General features: G+C 40.3%; 1 long non-coding RNA gene across 1 annotated transcript; it reads right to left on the reverse strand.

The window, feature by feature from the left end:
- On the reverse strand, positions 1-25777 carry LOC139939384 (uncharacterized). Its single transcript, XR_011786294.1, has 3 exons — positions 25734-25777; positions 23060-23184; positions 1-156 (listed from the first exon to the last, which is right to left on the reverse strand). It is a non-coding gene; the product is annotated as an uncharacterized lncRNA (long non-coding RNA).
- Between the last annotated feature and the right edge of the window lie 1997 nt (positions 25778-27774).

Consider the following 27774-nt stretch of genomic DNA (forward strand, 5'->3'; position numbering starts at 1 on the left):
CGTATTGCAGAAAGATGGCAAAGATTTCACTGCAGTAAAGCTTCGATGGTATTTTGTGGACCTCTTCAGCAGCCATTGCAGGGGAGATCTTGCTGGGGCTGCCTCCCTGTTCATCCACCCGCACAGCTCAGAGTTTCATATTCTGATGAACAATTCCTACAAGTAAAAGAATGAATTGAAGAATGAGCAACGAAATATTTACCCAGTCAGTTCCCCTAAGGTTTAATACTTGATTGATAATAAAATAAAGAGTACAAAACATGGTGAAGCACCTTATTAATAATAATAATAACTAAACAATTTAAATAGCACAAGTTACAATATAAATTTGGATCAAATGCTTTGAACAATGAAGTACATTAACAAAAAATACAATAAAATGCACTACAAAACGATATACCCATAAGCACTACAGGTACATGTTGTACAATGTAATAAAATGAATAAAGGTATCAGCAATAAAATTACTTTAAAGGCACTGGGGTCGATTTCACAAAGATAGATCTAACTATAGGACCAGTCCTGTATACTAAAAAACCCTTAAGGCTAGTCCTTAGTTATGACAAGTAACTCAACCTAACTTGAGGTAAGACAACGTTTGGTAAGTGGCCAAGACCAGTATTCTCACTTAGTGCATTCGCACATAAATGAAAGAAACAACACCCTTGTTGCACAGCCTTTTATTATTTGAGTGAGATTTCATGAAGAAATTACTAAATGTTACTTCAGAGAGCTGTTTCAAACAATGTTTTATACTATCAACATCTCTCCATTGCTCATTTCTAGCAATGTTTTACTTTGAGTGAGAATTTCCTATTTCTTCTTAAAAACTAAGTTACTTTTTATTAGAGGGAGCCATAAATACCCACAATGTTTTATACTATCAACAGATCTCCATTTCTTGTTCCAAGTTTTTATGCTAAAAATTGTTTTTAGCAATTATTAATGTCCAGTGCCTTTAAAGCAGAACAAAAACACCTTAAGACTAATATGGATGCTTACACAAACATTACACAGAATCTTTTTGGAACCTTGACTTATACATGTACAAAGAAAACCCAGTGAAAACTTACCCAAGTAAACAAAAAACGTAACAAAATTACAGTGCCCTCAAAAAAATACAGCTTAAAATAAAAATGGCTTCAACAACTTAAATCTGTTGTTGTCCCCAACCATGTTAACCAACATAAACCGCAGTAAATTTAAATTACAGCAAAAATTTAACAGAAAACAAAACTACAACAATCACGCCCCCAAGAAACTATGTCGTGCCATATGTACAATATACCGGAACCCTGAATGTTGCATGAGTTTTGTAAATTGTGTAGAACTTGCCATACCATAAACATTTCCTGCTAGAGGAAGAGATAGACATTTCTGTGGTTGACAGTGGAACCAAAGAGTGAAGACATTTCTGTGGCTAACAGTGGAACCAAAGATATAGAAGTTTCTGTGGTTGACAGTGGAACCAAAGAGCGAGACTTTTCTGTGGTTGACGGCTCAACCAAAGGGTTAAACATTTCTGTGGATGATGGCTCAACCAAAAAGTGAGACATTGCTGTAGTTAGCAGCGCAACCAGCGAGACATTTCTCTGGTTGATGGCGCAACCAAAAGACGAGACATTTCTCTTGTTGACGCCACAACCAAAGAGCGAGACATCTCTCTGGTTGACGGCTCAACCAAAGAGCGAGACATTTCTCTGGTTGACGGCTCAACCAAAGAGCGAGACATTTCTGTAGTTGGCAGCGCAACCAAAGAGCGAGACATCTCTCTGGTTGATGGCACAACCAAAAGACGAGACATTTCTCTGGTTGACGGCTCAACCAAAGAGCAAGATATTTCTCTGGTTGACGGCACAACCAAAGAGCGAGACATTTCTGTAGTTGGCAGTGCAACCAAAGAGCGAGACATCTCTCTGGTTGACGGCACAACCAAAAGACGAGAACGGCTCAACCAAAGAACGAGACATTTCTGTGGTTGACGGCTCAACCAAAGAGCAAGACATTTCTCTGATTGAAGACTCAACCAGAGAGCAAGATATTTCTCTGGTTGACGGCACAACCAAAGAGCGAGACATTTCTGTAGTTGGCAGTGCAACCAAAGAGCGAGACATCTCTCTGGTTGATGGCACAACCAAAAGACGAGAACGGCTCAACCAAAGAACGAGACATTTCTGTGGTTGACGGCTCAACCAAAGAGCGAGACATTTCTCTGATTGAAGACTCAACCAAAGAGCGAGACATTTCTCTGGTTGACGGCTCAACCAAAGAGCAAGCGTTTCTGTGGTTGATGACTCAACCAAAGACTGAGACATTTCTCTGGTTGACGGCTCAACCAAAGAGCGAGACAATTCTGTGGTTGACGGCTCATCCAAAGAGCAAGACATTTCTCTGATTGAAGACTCAACCAAAGAGTCAGACATTTCTCTGGTTGACGGCTCAACTAGAAAGTGGGACAATTCTGTGGTTGACGGCTCATCCAAAAAGAGAGACATTTCTCTGGTTGATGGCTCAACCAAAGAGCGAGACATTTCTCTGGTTGACAACTCAACCAAAGAGTGAGACATTTCTCTGGTTGACGGCTCAACCAAAGAGCGAGACATTTCTCTGGTTGATGGCTCAACCAAAGAGCGAGATATTTTTTTGGTTAATGACTCAACCAAAAAGCGAGACATTTCTCTGGTTGACGACTCAACCAAAGAGCGAGACAATGCTGTGGTTGACGAATCAACCAAAGAGCGTGACATTTCGGTGGTTGATGACTCAACCAAGGAGCAAGACATTTATTTGGTTGACGACTCAACCAAAGAGCGAGACATTTCTCTGGTTGACGTCTCAACCAAAGAGCGAGACATTTCTGTGGTTGATGGCTCAGTCAAAGAGCAAGACATTTCTGTGGTTGACTGCTCAACCAAAGAGCGAGACATTTCTGTGGTTGACGGCTCAACCAAAGAGCAAGATATTTTTGTGGTTGATGACTCAACCAAAGAGCGAGACATTTCTCTGGTTGACGAGTCAACCAACGAGCGAGACATTTCTGTGGTTGACGGCACAACCAAAGAGCGAGATATTTCTGTGGTAGACGGCTCAACCAAAGAGCGTGACATTACTGTGGTTGACGGCTCAACCAAAGAGCAAGACATTTCTCTGCTTGATGGCACAACCAAAAAGCGAGACATTTCTCTGGTTGACAGCACATCCAAAGAGAGAGACATTTCTGTGGTTGACGGCTCAACCAAAGAGCGAGACAATTCTGTGGTTGATGGCTCAACCAAAGAGCAAGACATTTCTCTGGTTGACGGCACAACCAAAAGACAAGACATTTCTGTATTTGGCAGCGCAACCAAAGAGCGAGACATTCCTCTAGTTGACAGCACAACCAAAGAGCGTGACATTTCTGTGGTTGACGGCACAACCAAAGAGCGAGCATTTTTGTGGTTGACGACTCAACTGAACAGCGAGACAATTCTTTGGTTGTCGGCTCAGCCAAAGAGCGAGACAATTCTGTGGTTGTCGACTCAACCAAAGAGCGTGACATTACTGTGGTTGATGACTCAACCAAAGAGCAAGACATTTCTCTGGTTGACGGCTCAACTAGAAAGTGGGACAATTCTGTGGTTGACGGCTCATCCAAAAAGAGAGACATTTCTCTGGTTGATGGCTCAACCAAAGAGCGAGACATTTCTCTGGTTGACAACTCAACCAAAGAGTGAGACATTTCTCTGGTTGACGGCTCAACCAAAGAGCGAGACATTTCTCTGGTTGATGGCTCAACCAAAGAGCGAGATATTTTTGTGGTTAATGACTCAACCAAAAAGCGAGACATTTCTCTGGTTGACGACTCAACCAAAGAGCGAGACAATGCTGTGGTTGACGAATCAACCAAAGAGCGTGACATTTCGGTGGTTGATGACTCAACCAAGGAGCAAGACATTTATTTGGTTGACGACTCAACCAAAGAGCGAGACATTTCTCTGGTTGACGACTCAACCAAAGAGCGAGACAATTCTGTGGTTGATGGCTCAACCAAAGAGCAAGACATTTCTCTGGTTGACGGCACAACCAAAAGACAAGACATTTCTGTATTTGGCAGCGCAACCAAAGAGCGAGACATTCCTCTAGTTGACAGCACAACCAAAGAGCGTGACATTTCTGTGGTTGACGGCACAACCAAAGAGCGAGCATTTTTGTGGTTGACGACTCAACTGAACAGCGAGACAATTCTTTGGTTGGCGGCTCAGCCAAAGAGCGAGACAATTCTGTGGTTGTCGACTCAACCAAAGAGCGTGACATTACTGTGGTTGATGACTCAACCAAAGAGCAAGACATTTCTCTGGTTGACGGCTCAACTAGAAAGTGGGACAATTCTGTGGTTGACGGCTCATCCAAAAAGAGAGACATTTCTCTGGTTGATGGCTCAACCAAAGAGCGAGACATTTCTCTGGTTGACAACTCAACCAAAGAGTGAGACATTTCTCTGGTTGACGGCTCAACCAAAGAGCGAGACATTTCTCTGGTTGATGGCTCAACCAAAGAGCGAGATATTTTTTTGGTTAATGACTCAACCAAAAAGCGAGACATTTCTCTGGTTGACGACTCAACCAAAGAGCGAGACAATGCTGTGGTTGACGAATCAACCAAAGAGCGAGACATTTCTCTGGTTGACGTCTCAACCAAAGAGCGAGACATTTCTGTGGTTGATGGCTCAGTCAAAGAGCAAGACATTTCTGTGGTTGACTGCTCAACCAAAGAGCGAGACATTTCTGTGGTTGACGGCTCAACCAAAGAGCAAGATATTTTTGTGGTTGATGACTCAACCAAAGAGCGAGACATTTCTCTGGTTGACGAGTCAACCAACGAGCGAGACATTTCTGTGGTTGACGGCACAACCAAAGAGCGAGATATTTCTGTGGTAGACGGCTCAACCAAAGAGCGTGACATTACTGTGGTTGACGGCTCAACCAAAGAGCAAGACATTTCTCTGCTTGATGGCACAACCAAAAAGCGAGACATTTCTCTGGTTGACAGCACATCCAAAGAGAGAGACATTTCTGTGGTTGACGGCTCAACCAAAGAGCGAGACAATTCTGTGGTTGATGGCTCAACCAAAGAGCAAGACATTTCTCTGGTTGACGGCACAACCAAAAGACAAGACATTTCTGTATTTGGCAGCGCAACCAAAGAGCGAGACATTCCTCTAGTTGACAGCACAACCAAAGAGCGTGACATTTCTGTGGTTGACGGCACAACCAAAGAGCGAGCATTTTTGTGGTTGACGACTCAACTGAACAGCGAGACAATTCTTTGGTTGTCGGCTCAGCCAAAGAGCGAGACAATTCTGTGGTTGTCGACTCAACCAAAGAGCGTGACATTACTGTGGTTGATGACTCAACCAAAGAGCAAGACATTTCTCTGGTTGACGGCTCAACTAGAAAGTGGGACAATTCTGTGGTTGACGGCTCATCCAAAAAGAGAGACATTTCTCTGGTTGATGGCTCAACCAAAGAGCGAGACATTTCTCTGGTTGACAACTCAACCAAAGAGTGAGACATTTCTCTGGTTGACGGCTCAACCAAAGAGCGAGACATTTCTCTGGTTGATGGCTCAACCAAAGAGCGAGATATTTTTGTGGTTAATGACTCAACCAAAAAGCGAGACATTTCTCTGGTTGACGACTCAACCAAAGAGCGAGACAATGCTGTGGTTGACGAATCAACCAAAGAGCGTGACATTTCGGTGGTTGATGACTCAACCAAGGAGCAAGACATTTATTTGGTTGACGACTCAACCAAAGAGCGAGACATTTCTCTGGTTGACGACTCAACCAAAGAGCGAGACATTTCTGTGGTTGATGGCTCAGTCAAAGAGCAAGACATTTCTGTGGTTGACTGCTCAACCAAAGAGCGAGACATTTCTGTGGTTGACGGCTCAACCAAAGAGCAAGATATTTTTGTGGTTGATGACTCAACCAAAGAGCGAGACATTTCTCTGGTTGACGAGTCAACCAACGAGCGAGACATTTCTGTGGTTGACGGCACAACCAAAGAGCGAGATATTTCTGTGGTAGACGGCTCAACCAAAGAGCGTGACATTACTGTGGTTGACGGCTCAACCAAAGAGCAAGACATTTCTCTGCTTGATGGCACAACCAAAAAGCGAGACATTTCTCTGGTTGACAGCACATCCAAAGAGAGAGACATTTCTGTGGTTGACGGCTCAACCAAAGAGCGAGACAATTCTGTGGTTGATGGCTCAACCAAAGAGCAAGACATTTCTCTGGTTGACGGCACAACCAAAAGACAAGACATTTCTGTATTTGGCAGCGCAACCAAAGAGCGAGACATTCCTCTAGTTGACAGCACAACCAAAGAGCGTGACATTTCTGTGGTTGACGGCACAACCAAAGAGCGAGCATTTTTGTGGTTGACGACTCAACTGAACAGCGAGACAATTCTTTGGTTGGCGGCTCAGCCAAAGAGCGAGACAATTCTGTGGTTGTCGACTCAACCAAAGAGCGTGACATTACTGTGGTTGATGACTCAACCAAAGAGCAAGACATTTCTCTGGTTGACGGCTCAACTAGAAAGTGGGACAATTCTGTGGTTGACGGCTCATCCAAAAAGAGAGACATTTCTCTGGTTGATGGCTCAACCAAAGAGCGAGACATTTCTCTGGTTGACAACTCAACCAAAGAGTGAGACATTTCTCTGGTTGACGGCTCAACCAAAGAGCGAGACATTTCTCTGGTTGATGGCTCAACCAAAGAGCGAGATATTTTTTTGGTTAATGACTCAACCAAAAAGCGAGACATTTCTCTGGTTGACGACTCAACCAAAGAGCGAGACAATGCTGTGGTTGACGAATCAACCAAAGAGCGTGACATTTCGGTGGTTGATGACTCAACCAAGGAGCAAGACATTTATTTGGTTGACGACTCAACCAAAGAGCGAGACATTTCTCTGGTTGACGTCTCAACCAAAGAGCGAGACATTTCTGTGGTTGATGGCTCAGTCAAAGAGCAAGACATTTCTGTGGTTGACTGCTCAACCAAAGAGCGAGACATTTCTGTGGTTGACGGCTCAACCAAAGAGCAAGATATTTTTGTGGTTGATGACTCAACCAAAGAGCGAGACATTTCTCTGGTTGACGAGTCAACCAACGAGCGAGACATTTCTGTGGTTGACGGCACAACCAAAGAGCGAGATATTTCTGTGGTAGACGGCTCAACCAAAGAGCGTGACATTACTGTGGTTGACGGCTCAACCAAAGAGCAAGACATTTCTCTGCTTGATGGCACAACCAAAAAGCGAGACATTTCTCTGGTTGACAGCACATCCAAAGAGAGAGACATTTCTGTGGTTGACGGCTCAACCAAAGAGCGAGACAATTCTGTGGTTGATGGCTCAACCAAAGAGCAAGACATTTCTCTGGTTGACGGCACAACCAAAAGACAAGACATTTCTGTATTTGGCAGCGCAACCAAAGAGCGAGACATTCCTCTAGTTGACAGCACAACCAAAGAGCGTGACATTTCTGTGGTTGACGGCACAACCAAAGAGCGAGCATTTTTGTGGTTGACGACTCAACTGAACAGCGAGACAATTCTTTGGTTGGCGGCTCAGCCAAAGAGCGAGACAATTCTGTGGTTGTCGACTCAACCAAAGAGCGTGACATTACTGTGGTTGATGACTCAACCAAAGAGCAAGACATTTCTCTGGTTGACGTCTCAACCAAAGAGCGAGACATTTATGTGGTTGACAGCGCAACCAAAGAGCAAGACATTTCTGTGGTTGACGACTCAACCAAAGAGCGAGACAATTCTGTGGTTGTCGACTCAACCAAAGAGAGAGACATTTCTGTGGTTGTTGATGGCTCAACCAAAGAGCGAGATATCAAAACATACAACAATGTCCGATTGAATGAGGCGAATGTCCTATTGATGTTAACGTATCGGCTTTAGTTGGTGATGTGGTGCTTTGTGAGGCAGCTTGAGATTGATGGAGAGACGGGAGCTGGTTGGTGATCTTGTGTTCAATGGCCGTGACCAAGACAACACTTCGTCAGTTCCTACAAGACCTGAACAACTAACAGCCATTCATAAAATTGGCCCTAATCCTAACCCTAACGCTAAAACTAATCCTAACTATCGTGCAAATCCTCAAGAATTCTAAGCTACCAAGACCTAACACAAGCAAGCAAGAAAATGCCGCCATCTGACCTCTACCTAAAGACTAATCCTTCCACATGTCAGCCGACATGGGTAACGACACTGTGGTTATGTCCACCTCTGACTATGACAACAAGGTAACTGAGATTCAATCAACAGACTCTAACAGACAACTACCAAGAAACCCCATCCAGGCCATCGAACACAAGATCACCAACCTGCTTCCATCTCTCCGTCAGCCTCAAGCCGCCTCACAAAGCATCACATCACCAACAAAGCCGGTTCGTCAACGTCTTTAAGGAGATTCAACCTTAATCAATCGGACATTGTTGTAAGTTATGATGTTGTCTCCCTCTTCACCAATATACTTCATCAAAAAGCAACGCCTACAAGTTGATCTCACCATGACGGCACAAGCCACAAATCCTTGATCTTCTCATCACTTGCATGTCTTCATCAAGCTTCCGATAGAGGAACCGCTTATATGAGCAAATCGCTGAGGCTGCCATTGGATCTCCTCTTCTCTTGGAGAAATAGAGAAGTAGAGAAAGAAACGAAAATTGTTGTCGCTTGGATTGTTTGAAAGAGTTAACAAAACCAGCACAGGACAGAGTGGCGCAGTATGGAAACCTACTGAGGACAGACAGATATCATCAGAGTGTGATACAGGAATGGAACAGAGGTTTTATGAATTAGAGGAAGAAATTACGAGTGTTTTTGCTTGGATTGTTTGCAGATTTAAAACAAAACAAGCACAGGACAGAGTGGCTCAGTAGAGAGAGCTACTGGGACAGACAGATGTCATCAGAGTGAAGATACAAGAATTAAACAGAAGTTTCATGAAATTATAATTATCATTATTTATGGTTTATTAAAACACTGCAATACAGCGGCTAAAAGCCGAAACGACAGTTTACAAAAATAGTTATTAAAAATATTACTATTACAAAAAAGAATGAAATATCTAATGTATAAACACACAGGCAACAGATTTGTGACAGAAAAACAATAAAAACAGGACAAAAACATGAAAGGAAGAAACGTAGAGTCTTAGAAAAAAGACGATTGATAAGAACCCTTGGATAGTCCGAGGGTTGCCAATGTTGTACAAATCTGGGACAAAAGTCAGAGATTGGGCTGGCCCTAAGAGTATGAAGGACTGTGTCCTATAAAAACAAGGTTATACAGGGTTTTGCTAAGGTTTTGCATGCCCTGACAGAGAAATCAAGAGTGTTTGATGAGTAGAGTGAGTTATGCCAGAATGCATTTGACAAACTCAAGAAGAATAGAGTCACATCCCCATCTTGTCGTACCACATGCGGGAGAGAGACTTCAACCTAGATGAGGATCCTAGTACTGTAGAGATGGCATAGAGGCAGTGTTGAGTCAAGTTCAGGAGGGTGAACTCTAGAGAGAGTTTTGGCTTATGCTAGCCGCAAGCTTAGCAAGCCAGAGAGAAATTACTGTGTAACCCACAGAGAGTTGCTAGCTGTTGTAGAGTATTTGAAGTATTTCAAACAGTACATCAATGGCCAAGGAGCAAAGTCAGAACTGACCACAGCACCTTATGATGGTTTCAAAGTTTGAAGAACCAAGAAAGTAATTTCCAAGTACGGATGAGTACAAACTGGCCAGAGCTGAAAAGAAGCCTGGCAACGCTGACAGAATGTCAGAACAACCCGGCAAGCAGTGTGGCCAGGGGCAACTGGTAGAAATGGAAGAAAAAAATAAACGTCTGCGGAGACACTTGAAAGAAAAGATGCACAAGAGGAAAAGTTGATGGTTACAGGCGAAGCAGACCGACCAAGTATACAGGGAGCCTTTCAGAAAAACCCAAGTAGAGAATGAGCTAAAGTTAAATGCCAACAAGGAGGGCAAGGACCGTCCGAGTAAACACTTTCTTTCAATGTTGGACCAAGGGATAAGTACCTCTACCCAGCTTACATGTATGTACATGTACATCTGCCAATCGTTGGCCCAACTCTGTCAATGGATGCTGACACAGTGTTGGTACAATGTTCGGCGAACGTGCTATCAATACAGAAATGAACATCACTTCAAGTGTAATTTGTACATGGTTAATTATTAAAATCTACTATAAATTAAATAATAATTATAATAATATTAAAACAATATTAAATTCTAGATAGCTCATTCTGCATCACAGATCCCTCGATGCACTTTACTATTTAAAAAGGCTTTATTGTTTTCAAAGGTACTGGACAAAAATAACATGTCAAATGTATATACTAAACAGGTAAAATCACAGTTAATAATGCACGACTTATTTCAAAACCTGACCAGAGAAGTGACAAAAGCTATTAAACATACCATCAATAATACAAAAACTGAGCAAGTAAACACGAACAAGGACTTTCTATACACACAATTTGAAAACTACAAAAATACAAAATAAACTCCATTCAATAATAACAAATTCTTATAGGACCCTACAGCACATTTCATAATAACCGTATCAATGCGCTTTACATTCAAAATGAAAGACCCAATGTACAATGAAAACAGCGATGACTTGTATGAATCAATTCTTGACACATTTCAAACATGCATCCTTTTATGTGATTAAATGTACTAATTAAACCACATCACAAAACAACTTGTTTTCCTTCACTCTAAAATGCTTCGTTTTTGAAAGGCGGGTGCCAAGGCATTTCCCTTTGGTTAAGGGCACCCTATGAGGAAATTGTAAATTTCTACTGTTTTTCAAGGGCACCAAGGCAATGACCACGGGACATGGATGTCTTTGTTGCCTCCGTGAAATATCAGGCCTGACTATGCTCTACTTACATACTGTGCATATATATTACGCATCAAGTGTTTTGTATGTTAAGTTCTGAACTTGTACTCACGGTTGTGATAGTGATTATCAATTATTCATACACCGCTGTAATCAGGACATGAAACAAATTTGCATGTCAAATAACTACCACAATTGTCTTTGATAATTTTAAACGACAAAAAATATCCCAAATTTCACTGCAGTCAATTCAATTCATCTCTGGAAATTGTTGTGCAGTATAAAAGTATCGTAATATCTATTAGATCCTCAAAAGGGTAATTCAAATGCTTGCATACAGTATAAACATTGACACATTAAAAACATTAAAAACAGATAGGGGCTTTATACAACAACAACAAAAATCCCTAAAATCTATAAGAAAATTCCTTCTGACTAGGTCAGAAGTGTTGTTGGGCTGTGTCGGCAAACTACCTTGCACAAACATTGAAAATGAACCTTTTATACTGAACAACAATTCCTAACGTTGGCATAACCGAAGGATGCAGACAGTTTCTCTTATTTAAAAGGCAGGGGACACTATTGGTAATCACTCAAAATAATTGTTAGCATAAAAACTTTCTTGGTAACAAGCAATGGAAACTGTTGATAGTATAAAACATTGTGAGAAACAGCTCCCTCTGAAGTAATGTAGTTTTTGAGAAAGAAGTAATTTGATTCACAATACCTCATAATTAGATTTTGAGGTCCCGAAATCAAGCATCTGAAAGCACACAACTTCTTGTGACGAGGGTGTTTTTTCATCCATTGCTTGCAACTTCGATGACCAATTGAGTTCAAATTTTCAAATGTTTGTTATTTTGTGAATATGTTGAGATACCTTAAGTGAGGATACTGGTCTTCGACAATTACCAATAGTGTCCAGTGCCTTTAACTACATTCTAAAATTATACATTACCTCTTACAGAGTAACCTGGTAACACCACATGCCACTAAAATCTGACAACATTTTAATTTGGTATCTGTGCAAGGCCTAGTTTGAAGCCAGGGCTGGTATGATAAGGTGGGACAACTCTCTTGAAATAATTCCAAAATATCCTGCTAACCTAAACAACATATATTGAGGAAGCTGATCTAAATTTGAAAAGCTTAGTTAAAAAATCAGAAATGTAACATTTAGCAAACTCCTGCAGTCAAAAATAATGCAAGAGTTACGTAACATAGCGCATTTTACAATCCATATCAATGCGCTTGATACTGCCCTGGTGATCATTGGGAGAATATAAAAATGCTTTAATCTTTCTCAGCTCCAAAGAAAGTATTCAGCCCTGAGCTGCAGTATGGGGCTAGTGGCTTTTTCATACACAAGATCCACCTCTACCCTCACAGGTACCCATTTATACTCCTGGGTTAAGCAGTTACATGAATAGTAAAGCACCTTGCTCAAGAACACAAGTGCCGTGACCTGGAATCGAACCCACACTCCGATGACTTTTACCACCAGAACTTGAATTCGATGCTCTTAAAGGCACTGTATACATTTGGTAATTACTCAAAATATATATTGGCATAAAACCTTACTTGGTATTAATGAACAACTGAGAGCTGTTGATAGTTAAAAACATTGTGAGAAACGGATCCCTCTGAAGTAGTGTAGTTTTTAAGAAATGGGTAATGTCTCACTAAAATAATAAAAAACTTCCGGCCAGAAGCCTTTTATTCCTATCTGAAAGCACACTAATTTGCACAACAATGGTGTTTTTTCTTTCATCATATTCTTGCAACTTCAATGACCAATCAAGTCAAAATTTTCACAGGTTTTTTTTTTTTTGCATATGTTTGGATACACCAAGTGAGAATACTGGTCTTTGACAATTACCAAACGTGTTTAGAGCCTTTAACCACTTGGACATGCACTATAGAGTTAATTTTTTGATGAAATAAAAAATTGATTGTTTTTTTTATATCTAAAAACAACTGCACATTTGTTACGAACTAAAGTGAATAGTTCAACTTGAAAATGTCAGCCTTCCCAAATTCAAAGATAACATGATGTGCAACAAAGCATAGCTGAAGACATTTTGTTTTAATTTGTCAAAACACTTTCAAGTTAAATATTCACTTTAGTCATTACAAACTGAGCAAACTGGCATTGTCCTCAACAATGTGTGACAAAGTACCAAGAATTAGATTAAATTAAGGAAACCTAGTACACAGTACACTGTAATCTTGCCACAACTTGTTCATTAATTTTTACCAACAGAAATATTAGACAAAATTAAATTAAATTAGATACTAAACTATTTTATAACGAATGAAAAAACTGTGGTATGATTTGGACATTTCAGGGCCTGTATGCTTTGTCCTTGAAAGGGCAGGGGCAGCTAGGCATTTTCTCCTTGGTAAAGGGCACCCAATGAGGAAATTGTAAATTTATACTGGAGCATTTAAGGGCACCAGAGGGCTGGAGGAAATTGGTTTTGTGCCTTTGTGTCAGGGCTGACATTTTCCCTAATATTTTAAACCTCCCTTGATTAAACAAAATTACAGAGTGATCAATATTAACAGAGTAAACTGTAGCAACAGATTAACAAACAAAAAGCTTAACAATTAAGGCCTGGAAAAGCTATATTTAATAAACTAATCAATAACAAGATGAATTTGAAACCTCCCTTTAGGCAGTGGACACTATTGGTAATTACTCAAAATAACTATTAGCATAAAACCTTACACTTGTATTGAGTAATGGGAAGAGGTTGATAAGTAAAAAACATTGTGAGAAGCGGCTCCCTGACACAGTTTTTGAGAAAGAAGTAATTTTCCACGATTTCGAGACCTCAGAATTAGATTGAGGTCTCAAAATCAAAGCACCCATTGTCATGTGACAAGGCTGTTTTTTCTTTCATTGTTCTGTTATCTCGCAACTTCGGCAACCAATTGAGCTAAAATTTTCACAGGTTTTGTTATTTTATGCAATGTTGAGATACACCGAGTGAGAAGACTGGTCTTTGACAATTACCAATAGTGTCCAGTGTTTTTTTAACAAAATTACACAGTGATCAATGTATAAGCAGAGTAAACTGTAGCAACAGATTCACAAACAGAAAGCTTGAAAATCAATGCCTGGAAAAACTATATTATTAAATACCTGATCAATAACAAGATGAAGTTACTTTAGAAAAATAATTGTAATAATAACACCATACAAGATGATGGCTGTCTTTTGATGAAGATGCAAATTCTCCTGAGTTGACAGAGACGATATTTAAATGTGCAACAGACTCTGCAGTACTGAGAGCTTTCCTGGTGGTGATCCATATCTTGTTCATATTCACCAAATTAATTGATGATGACCAGTATTTTAGCATAGACTATGAATATTTATGCAAGAGTAATCTGATGAATATACAACCGTTATTGAGAAATTCAATCAATTGAAACTGTTACATTATCAGTGACTTTAGGGAAAAGGTTGAAAACAACGAATAGAACCTTAAGTGTAAACTCTTTACTACATTAGAAACTAAACTACACTTTCTCGACAATTCTCCTTAACTTTTTGAAATCCATATTGACGAGAATTTAACGGGGAAGAAACATATTGACAATTTAACTATCTGTATAATCCAAAAATCGTGCTGACGAAGGTGGCATTCTTTATTGGAACAGTTTGGATTAAATAACATAGCTCAAAAGGGTTTAGGAAAACGAGAGAAAGAGTAATCTAGAACACCAGGCCAGCACCCACCGCAGTGTTGGGATACGCCATTCCCGCCAGCAGGAGATCTGCACGTGTGTATGTATTCCCACTGACATCAATGAAGTGTCGACCGTTCCCGGGTCCAGGGGCCTCCTAGTAAACCCTACCTACACTAAATAAAAGCTAAAACTTAACTGGCAAGGTGTTCCTTGAAAAGAAAGAAAGGGAGGTAGAAAAGGAAGTGGAAAAGGAGCGCAGCGAACCCAATAAATTTTATTGTTAGTGAATCCATATGGGACTTGCATGGGGGCACATTTCTCCAGATGATAATAGTTCTTACGCTTGCGTTGTTTTAACGTTGTGGCGTCATTGATATCATCATCCCCCCCCAAAAAAATGCTGGGTCAAGCACATTATCAGATGAATTTAGATTCATGTGTAAACTTTTTTAGGTTGCTGTGATATTTACTCTTGAATTATGAAATTTGAACTTCCGGTTTTGAACAGAAGAAAAGGTCACATGGGGTCATAATTTGAACAATATTTCTAATATATATATATATATATACATCAAGTGCTTTGATATGCAATTACCTTGTACAGTATGCTAATTAGTAGTATATTTTGTTCTACAGATAATTATTTTAAACAAAAAACGTTAATTTAGTGTTGTGACATCATCGAATCAGCCACTATAGCCATGGGTCAGATTTGTCACTAAACACACCTACGTCGGTTGCGCATCCGACATACAATCACACACACAGCACACATCTCCACTCCGAGATGCCCAACGCTACAAACACATCTCCGTCGGATGCTTGGCTCCACTTCGAACCATCCAGACCGACATCAATCACACACACACCACACATCTCTATTCAGAGCAGCCATCCCTGATGCCCTTCTTTTCTATGTCAGGGGCACAGATCCCCTCGGAGACGACCCAGAGACCCCTGGGATGATGGAGTGGGGGGGGGGGGGGGGGAGGTTTGCAACCACTTGGAGCGTCCTCCAACCATTCCATCGAACCCAGAGCGAGATAAGCATATGTAAAGGGACATTGTGACAGCCCAGAACGCCCTCACTCACCCCCCCTCCCCCTCCCTTTGGAGGCAACCTCCACGGAGGCAACCTCCACGAAGGCAACCTCAACGGAGGCAACCTCCAACGGCCCTACAATACAGGCCGGAGGTCAGAAGGGATGCACTAGAACTCGCAAAGTCACCCCCCCCCTTTAACTGAGTGGTCTCTTCTTCCTGGAGGTTGGGCCAGACAATGAGGACCAAATCGCCTCGAAGCGGCCTCTGTTACCTCCCCCAGCGGCGAAGGGTAGCTACGACCAGCACTGTTCCGGTGGAGCAGGGGATATGGACACTCAGGACACCTGGCCCGCCATTGAGTCAACCATCATGTCAGGTGGATAACAGCACCCAGACGGCGCTGCTTGACCTGCCTCTGCCGCAGACAACAGCACCCAGGTTACAGCAGCATTCATAGAGGACCCCTACCAGTCGCCTGCCACTGTGATCTCAAAAAGAAGTTCCCCACAGTTTTGGGGAAAACTACTGCACAGGACTGAGGTGCAGCGTGACCACCAGAACAGTATCCCCAAATTTTGTTTCTTGCCACTGTGAAGGGGTTGCTTCACTGGCAGGCGATGGCGCTCACTGCCTGCTTCTGGGACAAGCAGGGGCCTAGGAGGGGCAGTGTAGCGGCGGTGCCAATCAACCAGTAAGGGGCGCCAGCCAACTCCCGTCGAGGCACTGCTGGCGACCCCTGCTGGCCGATCAGTAAATCTGCTCGCCAGAGAGGGTGTCCTCTGGCTTAATGCTTCTCTCTCGTGTATTCAGTATGACTTGTTGAGTATAAATAAAGCTCCGGAACGAGGACAGAAAAGCCAGTTAATTGAACCTTCGTGTGTGTTCAATGCAACCCACGGTCAACGCTGTCAGAAATTGACATACTGGTAGATAACCAAAATAGCAAGAAAACCGAGAAAACAGAGACGTTTTAAGGAGAGCAATAGCAAAAATTGCCACATTGCGCTGCACCGTACATCTAGGCTTGAGACTGGAACTGGTATGTGATCTTACATTCAATATCTGGGATGGAGTTTCTTTGTAGGTATCTGTGTGTGTAAAAGTTGGTGTCTATATGTGACAGTTGGTGTCTGTAAGAGTTGGTTGGAGTAGTCAATTGTCTGTTAGTGTCGGACATGAGTGAGGGTTATGTTAAGGGTTAAGGTGATAGAACTCCCGGGTAGAACTAGGGTTAGTGTTAGGATGAGGGTTATAGTTGTGTAAGGGACAGACACCTACAAGAAAGCCCATTCCGGATATTGAACGCAAGATCACATAGCAGCTCCGGTCTCTCCATTTGTTTCAAGCCAATTTAGCGTAATTTAAAAAGCCCTCTGCACTCTCAAGCTCTCTGAATCCTCCAGCCCTTGTTTTCTCTGTCAACCAAAGGTACACAATCTTGATGTTACCCTCAACAACATAGTGGTGTCCAGTGGTTTAACAACCTACCACACGGCCAGACATCTCACCAAGATCCTCAACCCACTAGTTGGCCTCAAACAGCACCATATAACCAGCTAATTGGTTTGGCATAATCGTCAGTCTCTCTCTTCACCAACAAACATATACCTAAGAAAGAAGCATGCCTCAATGCAAAACAACGCCTACGAGCTGATCCGTGACCATGACAGGCCCAATGGCCACGAGCCTCACACTCTTATCACCTAAATGTACGTATCTTCGTAGCTGCCAACACATGGACCTGTTCTATGAGCAAACTGCTGGGTTCCCACCACGGGATCTCCTCTTTCCATGGTTCTGACGAAATTGCTCATATACTGAAGAGTTTGAACTGGACACCATTGGGAATGCTGATCTTCGCCCCAACCTCTGCTCTGCTACATGTACATTATGGGCCCCATGCCAAGACAACAGTTCTTCCAACCTGAACAACCAGCATCCACTCTCCAAAGCACTGACACACTCCAGCGCACACACATCCAGCCAGCAGGCAACTACCATAGAAACAAGAAACTTAACATTTAGTTTGATTTTCAGGGATGAAAATTCTTCAGTTACATCAGGGTGGCATCACTATGTATTCATCATCATCATTAAGGCTGTGTAGGATGTCCCTCCTAATGTAAATGCCATTAATTTTTATTTGTTGCAGTTTTTATCCACGTTGTTCCTGCTTAAACCTTGATGTCATCTCTCCATCTTCTTCTCTGTCTGCCTCTTTTCCTTGTCCCAGTCCTTGGCTGCCAATCCGCTATACTTGTTGTCCACATTGTCATTCCTTCAGGCAGTGTGTCCAGCCCATTTCCATTTAGCTTGTTTTATTGTCCTTATAATTCTCCAGCATTCTCCAGAAGACGATCAGAGCATACTGATCGAAACGTTGAGTTAAACCAACGGTTCTTTTCAGAACCACCCCAACTCATTTAGAGATTATTAAATGGTGTTACCGCAAACTCTTCTATATGTCCTTATAGTGTTCTCTTCCTCCAGTTTTCTTTCATATTTCTGTGCATTTAATCCTGTCTCAATATGAGATGTAGCAATTGTCTCTCTGTGCTTTGCAGTGTTTTAAATGTTCTAATAGTTTTGTTGTTGCCATGTTTCTGCTCCATAAGTTTGTAGCACAGTACACACTGATCACATTATTTTTCTCCTAAGTGCCATACATGTAGGTATGTTCTTATCACAAAGTATTCCTCTGTATTGTCCAAATGAGCTCCATCCTGCCTTTGATACTTCATCTTCTGCGTTGTCGTTTATTTCTACTGTTTGGTCCAGATGTTTGAATTCATTGACCTAGCTGATCGCTTGGTCCTCCACCATTTATTGAGTCATCTATATTGAAGTTTGTCTACTTGTCTGGATCCTTTGTGCATCTTCAAGCTTTTGCTGTCTAATTTACTTGCGCTTCGAAGTAGTTAACGAAAGCGGTGATTAGAGCAACATCATCTGCAAAGCGTAGGTCTATTGTCATTTCTCCATTGATAGTACCCTTTTTCTTCCAGTGAAGTGTTCTTGAAAACCCCTCCAACACCGCATTAAATATTTTGGGTGTGAGATTGGGTCCCCTTGCCTAATTCCTCTGTTGATGTAAGTTTCCTGTGGGTTGCTTTATGAAAATCCTACATTATGTATTGAAATATATTAACAAGGCAGATTCTTTCTGCTATTGTTTTTGCACTCAATAAGTTTCTCTTTATTATAATTATTATAATTAACAAAAAATATAAAAAAATACAATCTATACATCATAGGATGGACTTTGAATACTTAACAACACTACATAGAGTTTGACTCCATTTGACCTTTACTTCTGGTTAAAAGCGGGCTTTAAAATCAACGCTGGTTTTAACATGTAACAAAAAAAGTGCTGCCGCTGGCTGTTGCGCTCCACAGGTTCAGAGAAAGATTGATAGATAGAAAGAATGATTATAGACAGATAACAGGTTTATTCACAATCACAGCATATGGCTGAATTGTAAATATAATAGACCCACACCGAGATATAAAAATCACTAGGGAAAAAAGAAAAATGTTAATTCATTTTAATTTAAACCACATTATTCTTGCGCATTAGGCCTACACTAAAAAAATCATACATAATGATTTACTTGACTAATCCTAACAACAAATTAAATCACTTGTTTTTAGTGATGGCTCAAGTGCCACTGAGAACCAAATTTTTCAAACATACATTTTTGGGGTGATGTCTGTTCCCACTCAAAAGAAATGCAATTTCTAGAAGGCTTTTTTCATGTGATGAGTGGTTTAAGGGCAACTGTGAGGACATGTTGTTTTAGCCTTCTCTAATTAATCTCCATTTTTGACAGCTGATTCATCAAAAGACCATTATCTCACTTAGTGTATCCAAACATACATGCTTGCATAAAATCATAAATTTTTAATTTTTTTTAAAGTCACTTAATTGGTCATCGAATTGGCAAGAAATTATTTAAAGAAAAAACACTGGTTGCACATGGTTGCTCTGGTTGATTAGACTTTCCCAGATCTCCCACAACCAGTATCTCCAACGGGTATAAATTTAGTGGTTGCGCGTAAAATGCAGATGGTTAAGACTGCCTAACCCAAACGAGGGAGAGAGCACAAAAGAGGTTACATGAATTTTAGGAAAAGTCATAATGAGAGTGAACAGACATACCCAAAACTCAGGCCTGATTCTTCATAGAGGCAACGCAGGTGATTGCCTCCATACCCCTTGGTCATTGCCTGCAAACTACATTTTGGTCAAAATTACTTCAATTTAGAACGGTCCTATAAAAATACCCACTTAATAATTTGGACAATGACCAATTCACCACAATACAATAAAAATCATGTGTTAAACAAACTAATCAATAACAAGATGATTAAATGCAAGTTGGACATTAACGTTTCTGTAATATAAACTGATACATGTACGGTGACTGTCTTTTGATGAAGATGCAACTTCTGTGGAGGTTGAAAGGATGGTACTTGAATGTGCGACAGACTTTGTAGTACTGAGAGCTTTCCTGATGGCGTCTCTAAGTCCATGACTCCTCCATAATGTTCTCATGTCAGAAGATTGACACCAAATGAATGATGACAAGTGGTTTGTACAGTGTTTCCATTGGCTTTGGCGAAAATAGTTTAAGTCATGTCATCAGAGAATAGACTCTTTTTGTCACTACAATGTACATGGGGTACCCTCCTTTGGATCTTATACATTCGATCCACAAAACTACTTTTTCTCATATAAACTCTTTTTTAAAAGTGTTTGCACAATTATTTGCTGCTCCGAACTAACATCATTAGTTGCAATTTCATATATTTAATGATCAAGGTCAAACAACGAAAACGCATAAAAGTTACACAAAATCTAAAATGAATGTTTGACTTTGGAAATGATTGCCCCTCGTTGCCAAACAAATACTTCAAAGATAAGACCGCTCTTGATTAATACACCCAATTTACCACAGGCGCTACACAAAAATGCTTAACTATACTTTGCCTTTGGCCCGTACATTCTATCTACAATACACTTTCTCCCTTCTTAAAGTATTTGCACAGTTAGTTGCTGCTCAGAACTATAAGGTCATTAATGGCAAATTCATATTTCTAATGATCAAAAGATCATAGAATGAAAAAAAGCATTACAAATTCAAAATATTTGATTTTGTTAAACTTTGAAATGAAAGTTTCTTTTTGCCAAGCAAATTCAAAGACCACTCTTGATCAATAAACCTCATTTACCAGGAGCTCTAAAATATGCAAAAACATTTTTTGCGAGACACATACAAATTGCAATATGGACTGTAAACAGTTCTGAGCACAGTGACAACTGTTGTTCCAGTAATAAACAGTAATGATTGTTACAAAACTACCGTTCCTATTTTTAGATGCTAAATGTGCATCCAAGATAAAGAATGATAATTTTGGTTGTACCCTTTTAACACCGATGTGTGTTTAAAACACAGTACTTTCCCAAGTCCTGTGAAAAGTCCACTCAAGATGAATGGCCTATTTTTATTGGTTAAAAATAACTCATATGATGTTTTTAGAATGATCCATGCAATTACAACAGATAAAATAGTATCAAAAATCATTGAGGTCTGTAAGTGTGTGCAAGGAAGACCATTATGAAGCCTACTGAAACCTGTATATCATAGAACTAGTCCCTTCCCTCGGAAGCTTGATGAAGATACACAGGTCATGAGAAGATTAATGACTTGTTGAAAAGTAAGGGTTTGGTCTGTCACGGTGGGGTTAGTTTGGTGCTGTTTGACGATAAGGCATGCTTCTTTCTTGGGTATGTTGGTGAAGAGAGACACTTTGTCAAATCTGACAAGAATATCAAATTGACCGAGGGGAATACCAAATACCATGTTGACGAACTGACTTCAGTTGGTGATGTGGTGCTGTGTGAGGCCGACCAGTGGATGGAGGATCTTGCTGAGATGTCTGGCCTTGTTGTAGGTTGTTGAAACCCTGGACGCCACAATTGGACGAAGAACATCGGCTTGGTGTATCTCCTAATTTTCTTATTTTCTTATTTTTTAACTTGTCCATATTTCCATGTTCAGCGCCCTAGAGCATGTCTACATGATTAGGGCGCTATATAAGTTTTGGTATTATTATTGGTTGCTGTGATCTTGTGTTCAATGGCCAGAATGGGGTTTCTTGGTATGTGTCTGTAACTGTTGGCCAACAGAATCGCAGTCTCCTTGAGGTCAAGTCAGATGTGTTGACCACAGTCAACCTAAACCACAAACCCTAACCCTAACCTAAACTCAACCCTAACCCTAACCCTAGTCCATATCCAGATCCTGCTAACCTTCAAGAACCCAAAACTACCAAGAACCACCAACCAAAGTAAGCTAAAGAATGCTGCCAACTAAGCCCTACCTCAAGACCAATCTATCCACTTCATGTCTGCCGACAAGGGTGACACCACTGTGGTCATATGCACCTCCGAGTATGACCACGAGGCGACTAAAATTCCATCGTCCAACACTTGCAGATGCCTACCAAGAAACCCCATACTGGCCATTGAATGCAATATCACCAACAAACTCTGGTCTCCATCAGCACACTCATGTACTGCCATCACAAGACCTCTGCATCCTGCTATCTCATTTCTTGGGTCAACCCAAGATACATAAGCCCAATGTTCCTCTCCATCCAATGTTGGCATCTAGGGTTTCAATAACCTACAATAAGGCCAGACATCTCACCAAGATACTCCACCTACTACTTGGCCTCACAAAGCACCACACCACCACCTTAACCCAGTTTGTCAACATCATAAACGAAATTCACAACGGTCAATCCGACATTCTTGAGAGTTTTGACAAAGTCTCTCTCTCCATCAACATACCCAAGAAAGAGGCATGCCTTATCGCCAAACAGCGCCAAGCTAACCCCACCATGACAGACTGAACCCTTACTCTTCAACAAGTCATAGATCTTCTCATGACCTGCGTATCTTCATCAAGCTTCCGAGGGAAGGGACTAGTTCTATGATATACAGGTTTCAGAAGGCTTCATAATGGTCTTCCTTGCACACACTTAAAGACCTCAATGATTTTCGATACTACGTTATCTATAGTAATTACATGGTCCATTCGAAAAACATCATGTGGATTATTCAGAAAAAATTAAAATAGGCCACTGATCTTGAGTGGACTTACAAGTTGATGCTGCATGAATTCTGCAGAACCAGTCACAAACGTTTAACCCTGCTTGAAATTCCAAAGGAATGGCAGTTTCACAACAATCATCACTGATTTTTACCGAAGCAACAGTTTGCACTGTAATTATTAACTACATGTAAAGAGTACTTTTGCGTAGATAAACATAATTAATGTTTATTGACACAATTAGATCCATTTCTGGATGCGTTTTACACTGACCTGATTCCATTCCTCTTCTTGCAAGCTTGAGTGCAGAAGCAATCTTGAGTCTTGACACATTAATGATAATGCTTGATTTCCCATCAAACAGAAGCCGATGAAGCATCTTGGTAGTTCAACCAAAACTGCAAATAAATTATAAGCACTTCTATTATTGAATGGACTTGAATTGAAATGGTTTGAAATAGTTTATTGATAAAAATGTTATTGCAGCACAAAGCCAGAGGCTGAACAAAGAAATTTTTACAGATAAAGGATTACAATATGATAACTATATAAAATGGGCCATTTGTTATTTTTTAAGGCTTTCTGTATTTAACAAAAGAGGCAGTGTATCTACCGCAGCAAGAGAAAATCTGCACTTACGCCCTAGGAGGGGGCCATTTGACTTACGGGGCCATTTGTTTCAGTGTAATGGCCATTCGTGCAGGATTGGTTATGCCGAATAGGATTGGCGTGCGCAATTTTTGCAGGAATTGTTTGAGCAGCCGAACGCCAGCGCATGAAGGGTTAAATTGCAAAATTTAATAATCATGCAGGATCGGTTTAGCACCCCGGAAAAATTAACCTTGTGGAGAACCATGATCTTGAAGCTTGAGATCAACTCTTTCTACATTAACAATGTATACATATAAAATGTGAGGGTCACCAAAATACAGTGTGAGAGAGAGCGAGCAATTGGCAAAATTGGGGGTCCATAAGCCGAGCTCAACAGCCCAAATTTTGCAAAGCGTTCTTGTCACAAATAAATTTTTTGGGTCACCATGCGCTGTGCCAGCGCAGTTACCAGCCTAGCGGATCGCCAAACATCCGAGCCAAGGGCGAGTTGGACTAAACCGTTCTGTAAAAGGGGTGTTGTGTGGCAGTGCGTGTGTGCTATATGCGTAAGTAGCCGGCATTGTAAACGGACAGCACGCACGCGCTGCAACACACCTTTTACAGAATGGTGTAGTCCATATCAGCCGTGGCTCAGGAATTCGTCGAACGAGTACCCAAAAAATAAAGCGTTGAGCATATTGACAGTAAAAAAAAAACGTTTGACGTGGCGGCAGAGAAACAACAGTGAGTATCAAGCAGAAAATGGCATTTTTTCCCCAATTTTTTTTAAATTTAACTCAACAAAAAGGCAATACATGTTTGGGCACTTATGGATGTCACTGCATCATTGTATCCATTTGAATCACTGGATCAAAATAGCATGATGGCTGTTAATAAATTCCATATTCATTTGTTCTTGACTAGACTTCAATGCAGTACATGTTCATGAACGGAGTGAAGAATTGCCGAACGTTGTGCATAATGACTACAGACTGTGCACAATGTACAGCCTTGGACAACCAATGACATGGACAACTTTTGCTAACAGAGGGCGTTACGGGGCAATTCATTAATTATTTCTCGATGTGCGTTGTTGACTGATCGTTGATTCATGAAGATTTTGTTGCAAACGGAGTTCAAAACATGTTCAAATCAACCGACCCCCTAACCACAAAGTCATTAAAGTTGTTGTTGATGGAAAAGGGATAGTTTAAGGTAAAAATTCAGATATAAAATCCTCAAAAAAAGCAATTTTAAGGGCTTCACTTTTGTGGTTTTTTTTTTTTTTTTTTTTTTTTCGTTTTGAAAATTGTGTATAATTACATGTGGGCTAGTGAAAAAACCTGCGGACGATTGAATAAAAAAGTTAAGGGAAACCCCTGAATCATCAGTCTTCAAACTCCAAGTGAAAGTTGTAGAAGAGACAGTCATAGCATAAGAGAGGTGTTCTAATGACCTATTCTTCTGGTTTGACTCCAAACCTATGGGGTGCAAGATGTCTCAGCTAGTAAATACATCGCGATATTTAATCGATATCGCGATATATTGATATTTCGATTAAAACCAAATCCATCCGATATCGAAATCGTTTCCAAATTAATATCGCGATATTCGATAATATCGTGATATCGCCCAAGCTTAATCATCAGTCTTCAAACTCCAAGTGAAAGTTGTAGAAGAGACAGTCATAGCATAAGAGAGGTGTTCTAATGACCTATTCTTCTGGTTTTACTCTAAACCTATGGGGTGCAAGATGTCTCAGCTAGCAAATACATCGCGATATTTAATCGATATCGCGATATATCGATATTTCGATTAAAACCAAATCCATCCGATATAGAAATCGTTTCCAAATTAATATCGCGATATTCGATAATATCGTGATCTCGCCCAAGCTTAGTGTTTAAAGCATAAAGTAACGTACGTGTACTTACACAATAACAAATGGTTTGATAGTTAGTAGCTCTGGCACGTTACGATAATTATATTCCAATAGTATTTGTAATGTTACTACTTCTAACTTTATTACGGGACTATGGGACCACGCTGTGAGAATGTCCAACTTTTTCAACTGGGTGCCGAGTTTGTATTTGTACATTTGCCGAGTTTGAGGGTGCCGAGTTTGCAAGGTGCCGAAGTGACCGGTACCCCTACTGTGATGCGTGAACTACACGCACGTTGAACAACAATGTGTCATGACATTGTTGTCATTTATAAGCTCGGGAGTCTGAAGGAAATTCACGGCTGTTATGCATGTATTTTAAGTGCAAATTACAAAGGAATACCGTTCACAAAATACAGCGGGTTTTACGGAAATGCATTTCGACAGGAAGAAATTAAAACAAAATTGATATACCTTTCCTGAGTCAAATTTAGAACTGCGTCATGAGGGTTCCTTCCTCTAGGCATAATATAATGGCGCTGCTCAACTCGCGCATGCGCGTCTAAAACAGCAGCGGCAGGGTCACCGCTTTTGTTCGACGTCAAATTATCCAATGGCATCGCCGTATTTGTGTGACGAAACAATGAATATTGATGATAAGCTGTATAAATCTTTAAACCATCACTTAATTTAATTATTATCAATTTCCTTTGGGTTTAAAACAGCCCAGTCTGAAAAAGTTTTTTTTTGTGTGTGCAAATATTGAATCTTTTTCATATGATAGGCCTACCGGTATTTTTTAAATAAAAAAAAAAAAACCAATTAGCTTTGACTTTTCACAAACGAACAACGCTGCAGCTATTTTTTTTTAATGTCCGATCCTTAAATAAATTTTCCAGTCAAATAAGGAAAAAACTAAAAAAAAAATACCAAGAAATGTTTGCCCTTAAAGCCCTTATACACTTTCGGAACAAACAAAAAAAGGTTCACAGATTTACAAATTACTTACATGGTTTACAGAAGGTCATGGTGAAAGACTTCAGAGGGAGCTGTTTCTCACAATGTTTTATACCATCAACAGCTCTCCATTTCTCGTTACAAAGAAAGTTTTCATGCTAACAATTATTTTGAGTAATTACCAAAGGTGTCCACTGACTTTAAACACCACCTCAAATCTGAATCCTCAAGGTTAATCAATACTTTCAAAGGAATTAAATGAAAAAAAAAATAATAATAGGAAGAAGCTTGTTAACTGGCAAGCGCCCCCTACAGTTTTGGAACGTGCAATCGTGGCTGGGTGATTGCAGGTGTGTTTCGCATGATAATTGAGTTCAGAAATATGATTTTTTTTTTCATGTTTTTTTTCTAATTTCCTATGGACGCAATAAGAATCATGAGGAGATGTGGATGGTATATATTTAATCTTAAAAGAAAACAAAAAATGTTTACCATACAAAAACTGTATAGGGACAGCAATCTCAAAAACAAACACTGATGGACTAACCAGCTTTATTTTCCTTACCCCATGCTAAATTGGGCGCCAAAGTCTGCGATTCAACTTTGAGGTGTTGATAGATGACCCAATACAGGATAAACTTCAATAGCAGGTTCGGTGGATTGTTGTTCTCCAGATGTGGCAGATGAAAAACCATTAGTCAGAGATAGATGTGGTGACTTGTTGGAGAGTTACATACAGTTACTTTATAACCAAGTTTGACAAACTTACATTTTTGTACATGAGTGTGACATTTTTATTCAAATGTAAAACTGCTCATTATCATTATACAGCAATCTCGTTTAGAAATAATTTCATTTGTATCGAGACCAAAGATGGGAAAAAGCTCCCAACTACACGTTCAATAATGGCTCCCTCAATGGAAATAATGGTTTCGACCAGTAGATAGTAATTTTATAACACAATGAAGTAACAACCCAATAGATAAAAACATTAGGGCCTATACATTCCAATTTGCAAAAAACACAATACAAGTACAAGTACAATCATTTACAAACATTATTTTACAATCGAATGATTAGTTAAGTGAGTCCTGTAATATTAAAACCCACACTCGGATGACTTGGGCATAATAACTTCTTAAGAGTAAGACCAATCACTTGGCCATAACTCGCTATTTATATACATTAAAAAAAGACCCACACAATACAGAGAACAATTTCAATTCTAAAGCGAAATGCTCCTCAAATTAAAATGCAGCAGTTGGTACTCAAAAATTTACATTTTCCTATTACATTAGTGTGTAACAATCGATGTGCACAATTTTCATAAAGCTGTTTAGCAGAAGATCTGCTTAGCAAAAAATTGCTGCGCAAAAACAGAGTGGGCACCAGTTGCAGCAACGTAAACTATCCCGGAATATTGTCTGGTAACCTGTATTTACTAAACAAGATTATATTCCTGTGCTTAGCAGGTTTATAGAGTATCGGTGAATGCTATCACAGGGAACTTGACAATAATGGGGACATAGTCAACTCCTATAAAAAAGAAAAACCTGTA

Source organism: Asterias amurensis, chromosome 7 (genome assembly GCF_032118995.1).
Source record: "Asterias amurensis chromosome 7, ASM3211899v1".
In the NCBI taxonomy this organism is placed as follows: domain Eukaryota; kingdom Metazoa; phylum Echinodermata; class Asteroidea; order Forcipulatida; family Asteriidae; genus Asterias; species Asterias amurensis.